The sequence below is a fragment of the Chiloscyllium plagiosum genome, chromosome 4 (genome assembly GCF_004010195.1).
Source record: "Chiloscyllium plagiosum isolate BGI_BamShark_2017 chromosome 4, ASM401019v2, whole genome shotgun sequence".
NCBI classification, from domain to species: domain Eukaryota; kingdom Metazoa; phylum Chordata; class Chondrichthyes; order Orectolobiformes; family Hemiscylliidae; genus Chiloscyllium; species Chiloscyllium plagiosum.
In genome coordinates this window covers 24,191,093-24,205,184 of record NC_057713.1, presented here as the reverse complement: position 1 = coordinate 24,205,184, position 14,092 = coordinate 24,191,093, and positions in this window count along the sequence as shown.

Here is a 14,092-nt window from a genome sequence, read left to right as displayed (position 1 = left end):
ATTACAAATGCCGGAGGAAAGATCACAGAAGCGCTTCACAGGAGGCTCCCAAGCACTGAGGATGTCACCTAGACAGGGGACGAAACGTCTGCAACACAAATTCCCAGCTCAGCGAACAGAACCACAACAACGAGCACCCGAGCTACAAATCTTCTCACAAACTTTGAATGTATAGTTATGTTAGCTGTATTAAAATCAATGGTCCAGGCTTTATGGAGTTATAGTCATAAAGTTATACAAAATGGAAACAGACCCTTTAGTTCAACCTATCTGCACTGACCAGGTATCCTAAACTGATCTAGTCCCTTTTGCCAGCCTTTGGGCCTTCCTATTCATGTACCCATCCATATGCTTTTAAAATGTTGTAAATGTACCAGTGTCCACTACCTCTTCTGGCAGCTCATTCCATACGCATCACCTCTGTGTGAAAACATTGCCCCCTAGGACCCTTTTATCCCCTCTCATCTTAAACCAATACTCTCTAGTTTTGGACTTCCCTACCCTGGTAAAACAGAGCTTAGCTATTTACCCTATCCATGCCCCTCATGATTTTATAAACCTCTATAAGGGGACCCCTCAGCCTTTGATGCACCAGGGAAAAAGTCCCAGCCTATTCAGCCTCTCCCTGTAGTTGAAACCCTCCAACCCTGGCAACATGCTTGTAAATCTTTTCTGAGCCCTTTTAAGTTTAACAACATCTTTCCTATAGCCGGGAGACCAGAATTGAATGCAGTATTCTAAAAGTGTCCTCACCAATGTTCTGTACAGCTGCAATGCGACATGCCAACTCCTACACTAAATGTACTGACCAATGAAGGCAAGTGTGCCAAATGCCTTCTGCACCACCCTGTCTGCCTGTGATTCATTTTCAAAGAACTAAGCACCTGCACTTCACTTTGCTCACTTCATTTCTCTTTAACTTCACTCTTGAGGAAATTGCCGCGGGTATAGATATTTATCACATAAAACAACACTGCGTGGTTTCAAGAAAACGTCACTGTCACATTGAGTGTGATCAAACACCTTGAAATTATTCCAAAATGGCGCCAATTGCTTCACAAATGCTCAGGCCTCAAGCAAAACAATGCGAAAATGGAAGATCCAATAGCGAGAGTATATACACAATTATATGCATGGTGTTAAAGTGGAATAACTCTGAATAAGGATAGCAGGAACCTGCAGTACTTGAAAATCATTAGTTGGCTGTGAAAGACTTTAAACTTTCATAACAACTTGGAATGCTATATTCTCTTTGTTTGTGATTTAACAACCTCTTTTCATTTCATGTTGATTGTACTTGTTTTATTCCGGCTTTGATAAAATCAAAATGAACAACGCAATCTGATCCTGCACTACATCAATATTGACAGTAACTTATTCATCTGTGGGGTGAAGCTTTTTAGCAAGATAATCTTTCACAACTATTCATTATTATACATAGCCACCAAAATGCCACCAAATATTGATCCTGACAGCAGGCAAGCCACTCTTGCTTTGAGGCCCTTTCCTAAGTGAGTTTGTAAGCTTCAGAAGAATAATTTTTGAACAACAGGGCGACAATGTCAAATGTAAAGTATTGAAGAATGCCTCAGATCACATCAATAACAGTAGGTAAAGTTCTGCATTCTTTGCTCCTTGCAGTTGTTGTCCTGAAATCCATACACTTTATTGATTTCCAATGTTATTTTATTTGTTTCTCTTCCTGATATTTCTCAATACTGGAAACACAGAAAGGTTAATGTAAAAGGGTTGGTAGATGCTCTCTCTCTCTCATCTTATGAAATGCAAATAATTTATTTTACTTAATGAAGGTAACTACATTAAAAATAATAACATTTTTAATGAAAAGGTCTAAGGATAGGTGGCAAATAGTTCAAATGTTGCAATACCATTTACCAATTTCTGTGTTGTAGAACTCTATGGCTCTATGGTCTTAATGAATTCCTGAGAAAGCAGTGCTATGCTAGAGCAAGTTCCTGACATTTAGATGACTTTGAGGAGCAGGAGGGAAAGCAGTCTGAAGATATCATTGCCACGGTTGGCAAGAAATGTTGCAAATAAATTGCAGCTGACATTTGAAATAGATAACTTGAATGCAATTCCCTTCCAGCGATCCCTTCCAGAGACGCAACATCAGATTAAATTTATGTAAATCTTTGTCTTTCTTTCAGCTCTGTGGGAGAGGTGAGAAACAGAATGGCAAATCACAATTCACCACAGCTGAGGCCTGCCTGACAAATACCGTGATTGTATTTTTTTTACAATCGGCACCAGATTGACTACTGTGCTCCACAGATGTTCAATAGCACAGATTGCTGAAAGGAAAGGCTAATGTTTTGTGAACTTTGAACCAGTCTGAAAATGGTACCACACTGATATGTATTTGATGGCTGAAATATAAGTATTCTCATTGTGTGATAGGCTAATGAAACAAGAAAAGGAAGTGATGCAGTGTCACATGATCGTGTTCTCTCTTGCAGCCCTAAGACAGGATGAAAGATAGTTCTTAAATCAACTTACTGAGAGAAGTCTTACAGGGGCCCAAATGATGTGTGCTTTGGGAGGAAATGTGGAGGAATCACGCGACAAATCAGTCAAGGGTCTTTCCAATGTTGGGATCAATATTGCTGCATCTTTTAACTAAGTTCCGGACGTGAAGGTGAGATTCTCATGAGGCAGTGTAAGTCACCTGCTAAAGGGGATTATTGCTTGTTAACCACATTATCAGTTGTAAATCTCACCTCATTAATATGTTGCTTTCTATCGTACCACCAATTCAGCAACCTGGAGACTGAGAGTTCTCAACATGGAAGTCAGAGTGGATGCCTGGTGGCTTAACCACACCAATGACTAAGAAGAGCCTCCATATTGGTCACCATGCAACTGCATCCATTGGCACAAGCCACACACACTAGTTGTTCATGGGCATTGGCATCTGATAATTTCCAACTCCTCAGGGTTTTCATGGGACCTTTCTGAATCCATTTGCAGGATTCTATAGAAGTTGACACCCACCTCACCGGCAACTAGCACCAAGAGACTACTGCATAAGACTGTCAGTATTGCTATATTGGCATGCTCGATTGTCTAGTCAAATAGACAGATTACTTGTCATATTTGGCGATGGGAATCTGTCCAGGAGATGGTAACATCTTGCTGTGCAGAACGGTGAGATGTCAATCCGAAACCTGCAGCATGTATCAGCTGACTGCATGGCAATCTCTCTGCAAGCTTATCCAACCAAATAGTCATTTCACAAGTATGTGGGGGCTTACCCTCAGTCCAGGCAAGGGGATCTGCTGTCAATCCTGGTACTGTCAGTTACAGGGACTCGGACATGGTTGGTCACCTCATTAGGGAAGTCACGGTCAGGCTGCATGACTGACTACAGTCCAGGGAGTGGGCAATAGTCCATCCTGTTGGGCCATCCCAAGCAGTCAGGAGAGTCATATTTTGTCAGTCAGGAAGCTGGAAAGACAGCGGTCAGAGATCTGGTTCGTTATGTCAAGAAGCTGCCCATTGAAGTTGGTCAGGGGCCTGGGCTGAATGCACCACTGGAATTCTGTGCATCGAGTGGTGGGGAGGGTATAACTGGGGGGGGGGGGGGGCTGTCAGGGCAAAAGGGGCCTCATTCCCACCAGGGGATGAGTAAGCAAGGCCTGGAGGTTGTGAAGTAGAGGCAAATGCTGAGGTGGAGGCAAGCACAATGACTGGAGCTAAAGTTGAGGTATAGTATAGGTATGGCATTCCATTATGGTCATAGCAATCTATGGGAGAGGGGATTACTGGCTTTGCCCACTGTGGTGGCCTCCACAGGCAGAACCGACAGGACCACAGGGGGCACCAGTAAGTTATAATATCAGGGCTCAGGCAACAAGGAGGAAAATTGGAGGTAAAGTTCAAAACAGTGGAGAGTTTGAACATGAAAGAGAAAGAGTAAAAATGAGTTGCCTGGGTTAAGCATAAAGAGAGCAGCGCAACTTTGCAGAGTAACTAGTGACCAAGCAGAGGGCATTGCTCACTGTGTCCATAATGAGTTGTGCTCCCTGCCATCACTGGCTGTTCACAAGTTGCTAACTGCAACAGAAACATATCGAGGACAATGCCCAATGTGAGCAGAGTCAGTGACACTTTAATGGATAAATGCACAGGCTCCACACTTGCTGATGCTAGGACATCAAAGGGGCAAGTACATGAAACACAGACTTGCAAACATCAGCTACATTTAATTTACAATCATTATATTGTCCATGCAAAAGTGAATGAGATTTGGAGCAAATGCAACCAAAGGTCATTTGCACCATGCCATTGATACTTGTAAACTGAAGGCATCTCAATGATGCAGAGGTTAGTGGCAATAACTTAAATAGAGGTGGATGTTGTCCAAAAGTGAAGCATAATTTGTGAAACTTGCAAGGGAACAAAGGGAGGTGGAATTTTCTGCTACATCTTTGGTCATTTAAGTATTAGAATAGACTCTATTGAATGCAGTGTCAAGTTGGATTGTTGATTTGGATTTGGGATAGGAAGGATTTGGAGCTCAGTAAACACAACCATTTGTTGTTATATAATTCTCACTCGGCTGGAACAGCAAGTTGGTGCAGATGCAGAGACTGAAGCTGAATGAATGCTGGAGAGATGGCCCTCAATATAAGGGTGTAGCATGTCACTGTCTGGACTACAGTGTGCAGCCCTCATCTGCAGGGTAAACCACCACTGTCTTGTTCTCAGGACTAAGAACTTATTCTGTTCCTTATGTTCCCAACATTGGTCATTACTAACAAGTATCCAGCCACTGATGGGATATTGGTCACTGCAGCTACCTTTCTTTGGAATGTGCAGGTGGGTGTAGGAGGATCAGGGCTGATGGCAAGCCCAAATTACCAATAAGCCATTATAGAGGCCAAGGTATACCGAGCTCAAGCAGCGGTCACAGCTTCAGGTTTCCACAAGGAGATGGTGAGGCCATGGGAGGACCAGAAGTTTTCATATATGACTGTTTCCTGGGGATGAGTGAGGGGATTATTGATGGAGGCTCTGTACGTTTGAACATTGTGACAGATCTATTCCAATTGTTTTGGTGGGTCCTGAGGGTAGGAGTGAAAATCCAGTATTTTTTGCTGGCTGGGAAGGTCAACAGCCAGGCTGAGCACTCAATGCAAGTGACTCCTTCCAGGGAATGATAGGCAACCCAAGTGGGGTCTCTTGATGCACCAGGACAGTGACCAATGCTCTGTGTGCAAGATCACAGCATTTCATTTTGTTTCCTCGTGATGTGGTCAGTGCTGCAGCTCCGAAAACGGAAATGCGGCTGGCTTCCCCTAGGTACATGGTGCCATTGACTGCACACACATGGCACTGACAGTGCCATATCACAACATGACAGAATTCATCAACAGAAAGGGGCTTCCATTCCATTCATACTCAGGTGAACTGTGATCACTATCCTGGCAGCAGCCATGATTCCCACATTCTGGGGCACTCTCTGGTATGTTTGAGGCTCCAGGTCTCACAAGGATGCTTACTGAGGGACAAGGGCTCCCAATATGACCAGGGCCAATAACACCATTGTGCAATCCCCAGGATGGTATAGGGTACAGGGACAATGCTGATCATTCTTCAACTAGGGCTGTGGCTGGAGCAGATGATTGGGCTGATGAAAATTAGGTTCACTGGTTTGCAGGAGAGCGTCCCTTCTGTGTTGTCTGGACAGAGAGGGCTGCCTCATCCTGGCCTGCTGCGCTCTGTACGATTGGAGCGGAGGACATGGCAATATTAAAGTTGCTGAGAAACTGGGAACAGTCTTCTGAGCAGGAGGAGGAGGGAGATGGGAAAATTGAGGGTGAGGAAAATCTCCCTGTGCATGACAGAGCCCTGTTGCTTTGGGTGCTACAATCTAGACAGGACCTGATGGACACTCAGTTCCAGTAAATGAGAGCTGGGTGCAATGGACAGCCCGTAAGATAATTGTTGGTCATGATGCCATTATTTTATTTTCATTATGCTGATGAACAGGATTCTACATATTTTAAAGTTGTTTTTGGTTTTGCTGACTGTAGATAACAGCTTATGTTTGGAATTGTCAGAATTGTCCAATTGCCTACCTGTCTGTGAAGTGGACAATGACAACCTGTGGGTCTGCAGTGAGCACGTAGATAATGGTTGGATAGGATGTAGCTATGATCAGGTAAACTGTGTGGCTGAGTGCTTAAACAGTGACTAAAGTTATCCTGCCAAGTGTCACTTAAGCCAGTTATATACCATGAGCAGTACGGCTATGACGCTACTGTGCCACGACATTGCCGGTGAAGGGCAAAGCCAGATTAGCAATGCTTGTCCAGGGTTGCAGCGGTGTTTTAAAAATGCCACTGGTGCTAGGGATATTGGTATTTCAGGTAATATCTGGTGAGGAATGGTGAATGATTGAATGGAGCTCAAATTAGATGAGGGGGCTGACTGAGGTAATTAATGAAACAAGTTGGTAAGATGTGGTGAGGAAACATGCTAGGCCTTGCACTGAGAAACCCTACTCAACAAACCCTCCTGACCTGAGTCAAAAATACAAAAGGTTCTCTCAATATTTTCCTTATCTCAGCAAATTTCATTATCAGCATGATGAGATCAAGAACATGATAGTGTTGTGCCCTCTCCTGTTGAGTACATTACTGACTCCCTACTGCATCTTTATTCAATTAATGGATTGGTTCAAAATATACAGTTAAAGGAAGGTACAATGGGGTTAGGAGATAGTTACGTGTAACATCCTATTCATTTTGTGTCCATTCTTCCTTCAGAATGTCTTTTAAACCTCGCCAAAATTGGAATTGCCTCTCCCTTTGTCTGCTGGATACAGAGCTTGGGCAGCCTAATTCTATTTCCAGTGAGCTTCATATTACAGTACATATGCTTTCTTAACTCAACATTAGTTAGAAGTTCCACTCAGAATGTAGTACTTCCAAATTTGGTACTGGTGCAATGTGATCGATACTAAATCAGCCATCAATTATACACTCCAACCAAGCTTCTTTTTCATTAACCCTAAGTGTTGAATGAATTAAGGATAACTCTGAAACCATGCTCCGCTGTCTCAATACATCCTTCTTAAAATTCAGTGCCCAAAACTGAACTCCATTCTCCATCTATGGTCCATGTCCAACTGGATCCAATATTGCTGTGACTATCAGCCCCCAGGTGAGATAAATGTCACCTTACCATCCCATGGCCTCTCTGGTAGAAATTCTGAACATGTAAGTTGTATGGCAAGTATTTAGACAACAGCTAAGATGAGGGAAAGGGTCACAAGAGAAAGGGCCACTGTCCTCTTGGACAAATGTTGGCAATCCAGCTTTATCTTTCACCAACTATATCATGTCACGACAGCCACAAAGCTTCTCTACTCATGACTAATAGCTGGCTAAACTGACATAATCTTAACCTTTTTCATACTCGAACCGACTTCCCCTACACATATACATATGTACAGACAGAGAGAAACAAAAAAAAGACATGGGGTGTTTTGGACAGCAAGAATGACTGGACAGGCAATTCAGAGGTCCATGTCCACAGACTTCTCTGAGATTAACCTTTTGACTTGTCAGGAGCTGCTGCTCCTCAATTTTTCATCTACAGATACTTTGACTCAATTCCAGGAGTTCCCACTTCGGAACTAACTGACTTATAGATTATAAGCCACAGTTTGCAAAGACTGATGAGGGGAAATAAACTGTCCTTCAGGTTTGAGGGAGTTTTTATCATAGCAGAGAGTAAAGGATAGCTCCTTCTTTTCTGGTTGGCTTTTGACCCAAAGTGTAACAACCACAAGCTGTTCAGCCACCGTGAAGGCAATCACAGAGTTGTTGACAGGCCTTTGTCATCCAGAATTTGTCAGACTAATTATCTGCACTTTGCTGGCTAAATTTCCATTTGTACTCATCCCATGGCTCCAACATGTCTGTGACCAGACTTCCCCCAATGCTTGAAGAAACAGTTGTGTAAACAGCACCTTAGATAAGTGTCAGAGAACTTGCTATTAAGTGCAATCTTCCTCATTGCAATCTTTGGTTTTAACTTCATTTTGTCCTCTTTCCATTTCAGTCCACAATCAAAATTACAGAAAAAAACTGAAAGATACATTAACAGTCTATCTGTGTGGAGTTTGGACATTCTGTCCATGTCTTGTGGGTTTCCTCCAAGTGCTCTGGTTTCCTCCCATAGTCCAAAGATGGGTAATTAGGTGGATTAGCCATTGTTAGAAACGAAAATCGCTTCTCAATAATCGCTCTAGACAAATTCAGGAAAACAAAGTTTTATTAACAAGTCAAGTCTGCAGAGTCGGGCACCCTTAAAGAAAAGGCGCGCTGAGGCTTACAAAGTCTCCATTATTTATAGGACAAGTCCCTCCTCTCCTTGGCTCCAACAAGCCATGAGGTTCACATTCTTAAAAACATCATTATTTTTATCACAAAGTCTGCAACAAAAGGCTCCAGAGTCTCCAAAGTTTGTTGTTTTTCTCACCCTGTGGTCTTATCAAAACAGATGTCTCAAGTCGTACTCCCATCCTGGAGTCTTATCAGCCAAGGACTTATCCTTCTCTGCTGTGTGAATGGCTTCATTAATCAAGAGCCTGCCTGCTTTTACTATCGCTCACAAATTGTCAGCATTCTGCACAATTTAAACTACTCTACTTTTGAGTATATAAAATGGTTGTTAGAAAAGAAACAAAGGTTTTGTCTTCTATTATAGATCAGTCTGTGGTCCAGGCACATCTTAAAGTTTAAACCGAAATTACCTCTCACAGCCATGCTAACTTGCCTATAGGGTCCAGGGATCTGCAGGCTAGGTAGATTAACTACAGGAAATGCAGGTTTATAGGGATAGAGTATGGGACTGGGTGTGGGTAGGATGCTCTTTGGGGGATTTGGTGTGGATTCAATGGGCTGAATGATCTGTTTCTACAATGTAGGGATTCTTTGATATGGTCTTCACAGTAGAGCATATTCAAGGGCCAATTTTTTTTTTAAACAGAATCCCTACAGTTTGGAAGCAGACCCTTCAGCCCAACAAGTCCATACTGACCCTCTGAAGAGTGACTTACTTCGACCCATTCCCCTACCCTATTATCCTACATTTACCCGACTAATGCAACTAGCCTACACATCCCTGAACACAATGGGCAATTTAGCATGGCTGTTTCACCTAACTTGCACATTTTTGTGACTGTGGGAAGAAGCCAGAGCACCTGGAGGAAACCCATGCATACACAAGGAAAATGTGCAAACTTCACACAGATAGTTGCCTGAGGGTAGGATTGAACCCAGGTCCCTGGTGCTGTGAGGCAGCAGTGCTAACCATTGAGCCACTGTGCCACCGACCCCCAATGTTTCACTCTTATTCCAAATGTGAAAAATAGACACCTTGAAGGAATAAAGCCTTCTCTTCTGCACTTGAAATTGAGTTGTATTATTCAGTTTAGAATCTTCTCACCTCTGCATATTGCTGTTTGACTCATAATAATGTTGACTGTAGAATGTCACATTTTGGTAAAAGTCTATCCGATTTCAATGCATGAATCTAAAGGGACTTGATCTGAATATTGAGCACAGCCCTATTGTATCAAAGCACAATCATATTACATCGCATCATTTTGCAACAGCAAGCAATGGAAGAAAGGAAAACATTAAGTTCAAACATAAGAATTAAATGAAAACATTATGTTGTAAATAAGAATGATATGCATTTTGTGTACATTTTCACATATGAGTCAGGTATCAGAGATATCATATCTGATTAAAAAGGATACAATGAGTGGAAGGGATTCTATATGAATGTGAAAATGGTATACTATTCCTCTAGTGTTTGGCTAGACATTTCTTTCACCTTCCTCACAATTGACTATATTAACCTTTCAATGCATTGTTTCCAAACATTTAGTACTGATATAAAGTTGTCCATTTATAGTGGATTTATGAATATGAATGTAATTTCTTTACTGTATGAGTTGAATGAGCTTGGCTAGCATTGTTACTGTTGAGTACAATTGTAACAAATCATCCTGAAAGTCTTGTGGCACAGAGTTAGTGTCTCTTTCGCTGAACCAAAAGCCATTGGTTCAATTCCGATGCCCTCCAGAAATGTGATATTTAAATTTGAAAAGGGTTGTTTGAAATTGTTAATAACAAGTTGATCTGTTGAACTTGAATCCCACGCTCCTTAAAGGTAATTGCACCTTAACATCATGCTTTTACTCATTCAGCATGCTTGTTACTGAAACTCAACTCATGGCCTTACATGAGAGAGAGGTGATGAAGTATGCAAATGAATTGCTGCTGAATAAGGTACAAACAATTAAATGAACATGTGTTTCTGCCAGAAGGCACTTTTATAATGGAAATAAACAATGGTTGCTATGTTTTGGGTGAGTGAAACATCCCCATATGGTTGGATAAATGTGGGAACTACATTTTTCAATAATATAAGTAATGATAGCTATGCAATATGAGGATATTATATAAATATTTTTAATCAAACTGTTCACAGAAGTTGTGACATTACTCTGAAACAGGTGAGAGTTGAACCCAGGATTATAGCTCAGAGGCAGGAGCACTACCACTGTGCTACAAACAAATCAAACATAACTTGGTTAATTGAAGTTGTGTAACGTGGGGAGGTTTAGGAATTAAGGATCTTTTTTCTTCACTTACCAATTATCACTTCCTTTATGCTCATATACTTTGCTGAAACCAGTGACTTGGGAAAATAGGTTTCTGGAGTATCCAGTGCTGTGAACAGAATTAGATTTGATGTACCGAAGCTTTGTACAATTAGCATAGAGGGAAAACAGAAGCCAAATTCCACAGATGCTGAAAATCTGAAATAAAAATAAAAACTCTGGAAAATTCAGCAGGTCACGCAGCTTCTGTGGACAGAACACCAACATGAAGCAAATAAAAGTAATTGATGCTGAAATATAATTAGTCTGAGATGTTAAATTACATATTGTAGAAAAATGGAAAATAGGAGCAGAAGTAGGCCATTCAGCCCTTTGAGCCTGTTCCACCATTCTTGGTTATCATGGCTGATCATCCAATTCAGTACCCTGCTCCCGTTTTCTCCCCTTTGATACCTTTAGCCCAAAAGGGAATATTTAACTTCTTCTTGAAACCATTAAATGTTTTGGCCACACCTACTTTGTGCAGCTGGTAATTCCACAGGTTTACCATTCTCTGGATGAAGAAATTGCTCCTCATCTCAGTTCTAAATGGCCTACCCATAATCCCTAGCTTCTGTTCTGTTGTTCTTGATTCCACCAATATTGGGAACAACAATTTTGGGTTAACCCTGTGTGGTCCTTTTTGAATTTTATAGGTTTTAATGAGATCTCCCCTCATTCTACTAAACTCCAATGAACCTAGTCCTAAGCGATCAAGTCTCTCGTCAGCCTTGATAGCACAGTCCCGTTGCACTCTCTCCATAGTCAGAACATTCTTGTTTGGAGAAGGTGACCTAACCAATGTACAATGCTCCAGGTGTGGTCTCACCAAGATCCTGGACAATAGTTGTAAGATATCCCTGCTCCTGTACTGGAGTCCTCTCGCTATGAAGATCAAATCCCATTTGCTTTCTTCACCGCCTGCTGCACCTACATGCTTACACTCAGCACATAGTGTACAATGACCTCCAGGTCTCATTGCGCTTCTCCTTTTCCCAATCTATCACAATTCAGGTAGTAAACTGCCTTCCTGGTTTTGCCTACCAAGGTAGATAACCTCACATTTTTCGATATGGCACTGTCCTTCATTTACTATGCATTTAACTACAATTGCTATTTGAAATAAAAATGGGATATGCTAGAGATACTCAGTAGGTAAGACAGAATCTGTGGAGAGAGAAACGGTTCATGGGTCGTGGTTGTTAGCATTTCAACAAAATCAATTGAAGTTTATGTACTACCTCTAACCTAATGAAATACCAAAAGGCATTGCATTTTAACTAAGGCTTTACCATAAAGATAGTGAAAGAGATTTTATGTCAGATGACCAAAGGATTGTTAAAAAATGTAGATCTTAAGAACTAACTTAAAGGAGCAGAGTAAGGAAAATACAAGAAGAAGTGTAATGATGGGACCTAGAATACTGAAGGAATGGCTGTCAATGACGGAGCAATTATAATTGGGAATGTGTATGAGGACAGAATTAAAGAAGCACAAATATCTTGGAGGATTGTAAGGTATTGGAGTGGAAATGGCATGGTCATGGAGGGTTTTGAAAACAAGCATGAGAGTGTTGTTTCAAGACAATACTTGACCCGGAGCCAGAAGTATGATTAAAGAAATAAGATGGAAAATGGGACTCACAGTGAGTAATGACACAAATTGCAGAGTTTTGGGTGGCATGATGTCCATCAAAGGTAGATTGTGGAAAACCAGCCAAGAGTACATTGAAATAGTCACACCTAATAATTGCACTGACAAGCCTCTTAACAGTAATTGACCTCAGACAGTTAGAAGTCGAGTGACCATATAGGAGTGGAGAAAGACAGCCTTAGAAATGGAAACATTTTGAGGTCTGAATCTATTTTCAGATCAAATGTTGTAAACAGACTGGTTTCATTTTACTTTTGGGGAGCAGAAAAGTCGATGTTTCAAACATAAGTTCTTCATAAGGACTCAAGCTTATGCTCAAAACATCGACTCTCCTGCTCCTCAGATGTTGCCTGACTGGCTGTGCTTTTCTAGCACCACACTCTTTGACTCTGATCTCCAGCATCTGCAGTCCCCACTTTCTCCTCCATTTGATTTTTGCCAGGGATAGGGGCAGAGTTGATAGCTTAGGAGTGGAGCTTGAGGTTAAAAAAGGAACATATGGCTTCTATCCTCATATTATTCAACTGGGGGAAATTTCTACCTTCAAGTACGGGATGTCAGATAAGCTGTCCAATAACTGAGCAAGAAAGGAGGATTGAAGAGTGGTGGTGGTGAGCTGGAGCTGGATGTCATCAATATACATCTAAAAACTAATATTTTGCCTTCATAGTGTGTTGAGAAAAGGGCAACATGTAGATGAAGAATAAGAGGGGGCCAAGATTTGATCCCTGGAGAAGAGGACATCAGAAATAGTGGTGTGAAAGGAGGAAAATATGTCTGTTCGAGTGATTTTCTAGCTCCAGTTAGATAGGTAAGAATAGATCCAAATGAGAGTGTTCTCGTCTGCCTTTGTCACAATCACACAGGATGTAATTTATTGAAAAGTGCTATTTTGGCATTGTCACATAGCTAGAACCATTCTCACATGCTGAGTATTTCCAGCATTTTCACTGCTAAAAGGTGACAGAAGGTTGAAGCTTTTTGTCTTTTACTCACAAGAACTAGGATGTTTGAAACAGACTTAAAAGGGTGGAGGACACTATTTCATAAAGTATAAGTGGAGGGTTCAAATTGGTTGAGACTTCATTGAAGATGCGGCAAAGTTAGCAGCTACTTCCCAATCTTAATTTTCTTAAAAGATTCTCAGATCACACAGATAGGGATTGTGATCAGTCAGGGTGATACCAAGAGGGTGTATTGGCTATCATCACAAATTCATTTTTTAATGAATATTCCTTTTGCCTAAACATGTATCCCAGTATGAGCCTGACTGCTGATCTTAAGATGGTTTCCAGCATGACTCTTAGAGTTTGGATTGTTTAATGGCTGCATCATATTTACTGATGGATATAATTTCCCGAGGCTTGCAAATCTTTTTAAAATTTCTGCCTAACTCTCTGCAATCTCCCTTCAGAATCTCAACCTTTTCCCTTCCTATATCGTTGGTTCCAATATGGACAATGACCTCTTGCTGGCCCCTCTTCCCCCGTGAGAACATTCTGCACCCTCTCTGAGACATCCTTGATCCTGGCATCAGGGAAACAACACACTATTCTGCTTTTTCTCTGCTGGCCACAGAAACGTCTGTCTGTACCTCGGACTACAGAATCCCCTAACACAATTGATCTCTTGGAAGCCGACATACCCCTCGTTGCATTACAGCCAGTCTCAATACCAGAAACTTGGCTGTTCCATCACCCCCTACATTTTCCAAAACAGAATACCTGTTTG